Here is a 6,492-nt window from a genome sequence, read left to right as displayed (position 1 = left end):
CAGATCTTCGACAAAACCCGAGGACCTACTGTATTGTTTGTTTTATAAGAACTGCATCTTTACTCCTCTTTCACTGGGTTATGTGGATGATCTCTCCTGTTCTCATAGGTCCCAAACCACATCCCTTACAGAAAATAGCAGCACTTGCAAAGTCAGACCATACCACTGTACTTACGGTATTGAGAAAATAGAGTATCTTAGTAATAATGATCTTATTGCACACGTTAGACTCCTGTGAACTGCACTTGAAGATGAGAGAAAGTGCTATTAATTTGGTGTTATTAAGAAAGAATCAGGTGTATATAAGAGTAAATTCTGGCAACATGAAAATTTTCATCACGAGGTTATTAAGTAACTAGGTAGGACTATTAGCATAGGTAGCTAGATATTAATAAAGGAAGGGATCAAAGGAAATCAGACATTATTCTATATAATAAAAGTCTAATATGCTAAGTGTCCAGTCATCCAGTCAAATGTTCAACCAATAAAAGCGTAACATGCTAATGAATACTAAGGTTGCTCAATCGCTCGCTATGATGTGCACTGACCACCAGGGGGCAGACAGTCGACCGGTTGACCAGACACTATGACATGCAGTGACCACCAGGGGACAGACGCTCCAACCGGTAGGTTAGCTTGCTGCTGGAGTCCGGCTGATGGGAACTGAGCGAGATGGGCCAGACATGCCTTGGAGCCCTCCCACGGTCCCTCCAGGCTGGCCAACCTCCTGCATCCCTCCCCAGCCAGCCAGCCCCTATAGGGACTGGGCGAGATCGGGCTGGACATGCCATGGAGCCCTCCTGTGGTCCCTCCCCGGCCCTGATCGTGCACTGGTGGGGTCCCTTGGCCTGGCCTGTGCCCTCTCACAAGCCTGGACCCCTCGGGGGATGTTGGAGAGCCAGGTTCAGCATGATCCTGCAGGCCACTCCCCTCAGGAGGGCACCAGATGCAGGGCCCATGGCTGGTGAGCACTGCTGAGGTGGCACGAGCCTCTCTGAATTGGCACTAATTGGGTGTGAGCCTGCAGCAGGTGCAGTGGGGCTGGGATGAGCAGGAGCAGCAGGTACCATGTTTCCCCGAAAATAAGATAGTGTCTTATATTAATTTTTGCCCCCAAAGACACGCTAGGTCTTATTTTCAGGGGATGTCTTATTTTTCCATGAAGAAGAATATGGTACACATTTATTGTTAAATGAAAATAAAGGAAATTTATTACCTGTATACGGTACGGTAGTACGGTAGTTGTCAACACAAACCAGACAAACTGTGAATCCTACAGTATCAAGAATTTACTCATTTATTCAATGACAATCATGTCATCATCTTCTGGAACATCATCATAACAATCCAATTCCTGAATTTCCTGGTGAATTTCTTGTGACTCCATTTCTTTCAGAATCAGTGGACCAAATCTCTCATGTTTAGCAATAGCACTGTCTTTAAATGAGTACTTCTTGTCAAGGTAGCCTGCTCGCAGTGCATTTGCAATGCAATTGTCAGTGATTTTCTCCCATGAATTCTTCACCCAAGTCACAACTTCTTGCAGTTTAGGTTTCACAAAGTTTCCACGCTGATTTCTCTCCATTCTATTTTCAATGTAGTCATTAATTTCCATGCGCAAATTGTCTTTGAATGGCTTGTTTATTGTAATATCAAGAGTCTGGAGATAGGCCGTCATTCCTGCGGGAATCATTATCTGATCTATTTTTCTTTCGTGAAGAAATGTCTTCATGTCTTTAGCGCGGTGAGTGCTGGCTGCATCCCAGACTAGCAGACCTCTTTGGCTCCCTCGCATAACAAGCGGCAGCATTAAATCGACCCACTTCCTTATAACTACTTGTGTGGCCCAGGCTTTTTCAGTTTCAAGAATAAAAACACCCAAAACACATTCAATCTTTTCCTTCTTGCCCTTAGAAATGATTAAAGGTGGGATTTTAGTGCCATGCAGACGAATTGCCAAAATACAGGAAACACGTGCACTTTCGTAAGCAGTGGAGGGAATGTACGCTAAGGAGGCACCTCGCTGTTCAATTGTTGTTTGAGATGATTGGCCCATAAACACTGCAGTTTCATCCATAGCAATCATGTTGGAAAGATTGTATTTAGAGAAGTCAGCATCATCAATAAAGGACTTGAATGCAAGTGCTCGCTTAATAACTTGAGTATCTTCCAACCTAAACAATGTTGTAGATCTTCTTAAAGACAGTTCACTTTGCTGAAGGAAATTATCCAGCCAGTGTTGTGATGCTTTGAAGTCTTCGGGGTTGCCGAAGACTTCAAATTCTTGAATCTGAGCCCTATTCACAACCAAAGCCTTTGCTCTCCTGTCAACAACCCATTCACAGATCAGGTCTTCTAGCTTGGAAAATAATGGTTGCCGACCTGATCCACACTTGCGCTTTTTAGCATTTCCCTTGTCCACTTGTTCAATGAGGTTACCATACTCTGCTCGCCATTTTCTGACCAATCAGATACTCAACATCTTCTCTTTGCAGAAAGCAGTAAGATTTTGGCTCCAAGAGTCTTCCACGATTCCTTTCTTGTACTCCACGGAGTAGCTTTTGCTTTTTGCGCTCATTTCTAGGGGTAAAAAAAAAAAGGAATTGGGGTATCAAGGTGGGGGGAGGGGGATCACTCAAAATGACACAGGGGGGATCAGAGGGGGGGATCAAAATGGCACAGGAGAATCAGAGGGGGGATTACCATTTTAGTAACCCCTTTTGATCCTCCTGTGTCATTTTGATTGTCCCCTCTGATCCTCCTGTGTCATTTTGATTGTCCCCTCTGATCCTCCTGTGTCATTTTGATTGCCCCCTCTGATCCTCCTGTGTCATTTTAAGTGATCCCCCTCCCCCCACCCCTGTGCCACTGAACACCTTCACCAGACATCCCCTCTACCCCTTTATCAGACATTTACCCCCTGGGACCTGCCTGGGGACTGTCACTGGGCTTGCTGGGGCCTAAATCTGGGCTGGAGCAGGGTCTGCCACTGACTGAGAACCTTTAGTCATCATGAAGGTGGCCGTGAGCATCAGGTAGTGTCACCAGAGACAGACCAGCACTCACCACCTTTGCCTCGTCCCGTCCGCTCTAATCCTCCTGTTCTTCTACACGCATCTGCAAAAGTCTCCTCCTCTCTCCCACTCCACGCTCACCGCTCACTCCGACCTCCTCTCTGCCTCCACACAGCAGTGAAGTCAGGACTCCGCGTAATGTCACTGGTTGCTAGACGCCAGTCGGGGCGGCCCTAGCGACCAGTTTACGGTAAATTAATTTTCATTCTGAGACAGATCCTGGGGGCGTTATTTTCGGGGGATGCCTTATATTTCACTCAGAAGGAAACCTGTAAGTAGGTCTTATTTTCCGAGGATGTTTTATTTTCGGGGAAACATGGTAGGAGCTGCAGGTGGCGTTGGACTGTGTGTTTTGACCTGATCCCTGCAGACCACCCCAAGGGAACCCACCTGTGCACGAATTCATGTACCGGCCTCTAGTGTATAATAAACTCGGAAGCTGAGTTGGACAGTAAACCTGCTTCACTAGGAAGTTGCAGCATTCATAGGCTTCCTAGGGGACAGCTGCATCATCCACCTTCAGGACCTAATTCCCAAGGGCAGGAAGGATGTTACTGGTTGGTCATTAACTGGGATTACCAATGGAGGGGAAAAAAAAAAAAAACAGTGAAAGAAATTCCTTTGCTGGGCTCATGCCCAATAGAAGCCAAGATGGCACAGCGGGAGGTCCTTCTACTTTGTGGTATGTGTAAAGGGGAGGTGTCTAGCTTGGGAAAAGGGAAAAGGATTGGATTGGTTAGGGGGATGGCCCAGCACAAGCCATGAAGGACTTGGAAATTGATTGGTTAGTTTGAAAGAGTGCCTGGTCTTTCCTAAGCCTGAGGTAATATAATCAAAGTCTAACAAAGGTAAGCTTTCTCTCTCTCTTTCTGTTGGTAATGTGTGAGTTCATGTGCTTGCATGTTCTCTCTTCAAAGCATCCATGAAGCCTGGTAGCCAGGCAGGCTCCAAGCGTGAGCCTGGGTACAGTGACACAGTGCTGGCCAGAGTGCAGCTGGCAACAGAGATTAAGCCAGCCAGACAGTGACAGAGACTGAACTGGCCTAAGCTTTGGTATGCACTGAACCAATGGCACAGAATTTCTGGACCCTGGCCCTGCTTCTGCGCTTAATGAAGACAAGGCTGGACTTCTTCCACAGTGGGAAAGATGGAGATGAGACACCGGGAAACTGGGGGCAGTCATTTTTTTCAACCCCAATAAATTTTACCATTACACCTTATCCTTCCATGTGTGGGACCCCAGAAATGCTTTCCTTGCAACTCCATGGAAAGACCCTATTTCCACTGGCAACAAAACCAGGTGCTAGAATATCCCTAAATATATGATACTAAAGGCCCAGTGCACAAATTCGTGCACCAGAGGGTTCCCTTGGCCTGGCCTGCAAGATTGGGCCAAAACCGGCTCTCTGACATCCCTTGAGGGGTTCCAGATTGTGAGAGAGTGCAGGCCAGGCAGAAGGACCCCACTCGTGCACGATAAGGGCCGGGGAGGGATGCGGGAGGTTGGCCAGTTGGGGAGGGACTGTGGAAGGGCTCCAGGGTGTGTCTGGCTCATCTCGCTCAGTTCCCATCAGCCGGACCCCAGAAGCAAGCTAACCTACCGGTTGGAGCGTCTGTCCCCTGGTGGTCACTGCATGTTATAGTGTCTGGTCAACCGGTCGACTGTCTGCCCCCTGGTGGTCAGTGCATGTCATAGCAAGCAGTTGAGTGGCCTTAGCATATCATTAGCATATTACTCTTTGATTGGTTGAACAGCCGACTGGTGGACCAGACACTTAGCATATTAGGCTTTTATTATATAAGATGAGATTAGCCCTTTATCTATGATAAATTGTCAATACTTTTCCAAGTTTCTTGGTTATCTTTTTACTTTGTGTATAGTGCTTTGCATGCAGGAGGAAAAGATACACATACACAATATACACATACTTTTAAAAGAGTTTTAAATTTCCCAATTATTTTGGAGGAGCTTCTGGATTTTGAGTCATAGCTAGTAAGGTCTTTCCTATTTCAAAGATATAGAAATTCTAGGTTTTCTTTTAGTAAATATATGATTTAATCTTTTACAGTCAAACCTTGAAGACATTTTGTTTAAAGTGAGGTATAGGTCCAGCATAATCTACAGTGTCCCTTCCCCTACTTTACCCAACTTCACTTATTGGATGAGCCATCTTTTAACCTACAGTTTTGAGATGCTCTTTTGTTATATTTTAAATTATGTATTTATCCCCTTATGTATCTGGGTGTATTTCTATGAGTCCCATTGATATACCTACTTATTTAGGGGCTGGTATAATATTATTTGGTTTATTGAGGCTTTACAATATGCTTTAATATCTGGTAAGATTAAGCCTTATAACTCTTCCCTTTCATTAGTTTCCTGACTATCTTTATGAACATTTTCCAAATAAACTTTAGGAGTGTTTTTAAAATCAGACAAACAATGAATAAACTTGTTGGTGCTTTGTTAGGATTCTGATACATTTATAAATTAACTTACGAAGAATGACAACTCTATCACATAGAATCTTTGTGTTAATGAACATCATACAGTCTTCTTTTATGTTCTAGCTCAGTGGTTCTCAACATTTCTAATGCCCCGACCTTTTAATACAGTTCCTCACATTGTGGTGACCCCCAACCATAAAATTGTTTTCGTTGCTACTTCATAGCTGTAATTTTGGTACTGTTATGAATCATAATGTAAATATCTGTGTTTTCCGATGGTCTTAGGCTCTACAGCAGCGGTTCTCAACCTGTGGGTTGCGACCCACAGGTTGAGGATCGCTAGCAGGGTCGCCTAAGACCATCGGAAAACACAGATATTTATATTACGATTCATAATAGAATGAGAACATGTCAAAGATTTTATTCATCTCATAAGTTAATGAGAAAATCAATAAGATGTTACATTAGTCCAAAGAGCTTTGAGAAACTAGATACCTATAAGAAATTTAATAGATTGCTGGGTTAAATACAAAATTAATGTCCAAGAGGACCATAAACATTAGTGGTCATCTCTTCCACTAGACAGAAATTATTTGCATTTTTACTGAACAAAACACCTCCTCTGCCCCTCTAGAACTAGAAAATAACTCAGGTAATTTAAAGCCATGCCTAGCTCTCAACAGCATGGCTAAATGCACCAAGAAGGTTGGAATTGTCGGCAAATACGGGACCCATTAGGGTGTCTTCCTTAAGAAAATTAGCCAGCACGCCAAGTACACTTGCTCCTTCTGTGGCAAAACCAAGGTGAAGAGACGAGCTGTGGGGATCTGGAGCTGTGGTTCCTGCATAAAAACAGCTGCTGGTCATGCCTGGACCTACAACACCACTTGTGCCCTCACAGTAGAGTCTGCCTTCAGAAGACAAGGAATTGAAAGACCAGAAGAAGCCCCACAATTTGAAACATTGCTAG

At 44.5% G+C, this 6,492-nt stretch overlaps 1 pseudogene across 1 annotated transcript; it reads left to right on the top strand.

The window, feature by feature from the left end:
- The first annotated feature begins 6,206 nt into the window (after nucleotides 1–6,206).
- Nucleotides 6,207–6,492, top strand: LOC308239371 (large ribosomal subunit protein eL43-like; annotated as a pseudogene). The gene has a single exon. The product of its transcript is annotated as a large ribosomal subunit protein eL43-like (transcript).

This window comes from Plecotus auritus (assembly GCF_963455305.1).
Source record: "Plecotus auritus genome assembly, chromosome: 1".
NCBI classification, from domain to species: domain Eukaryota; kingdom Metazoa; phylum Chordata; class Mammalia; order Chiroptera; family Vespertilionidae; genus Plecotus; species Plecotus auritus.
The sequence above is the reverse complement of the archived record's forward strand: the minus strand, read 5'-3'. Positions and strand labels throughout refer to the sequence as shown.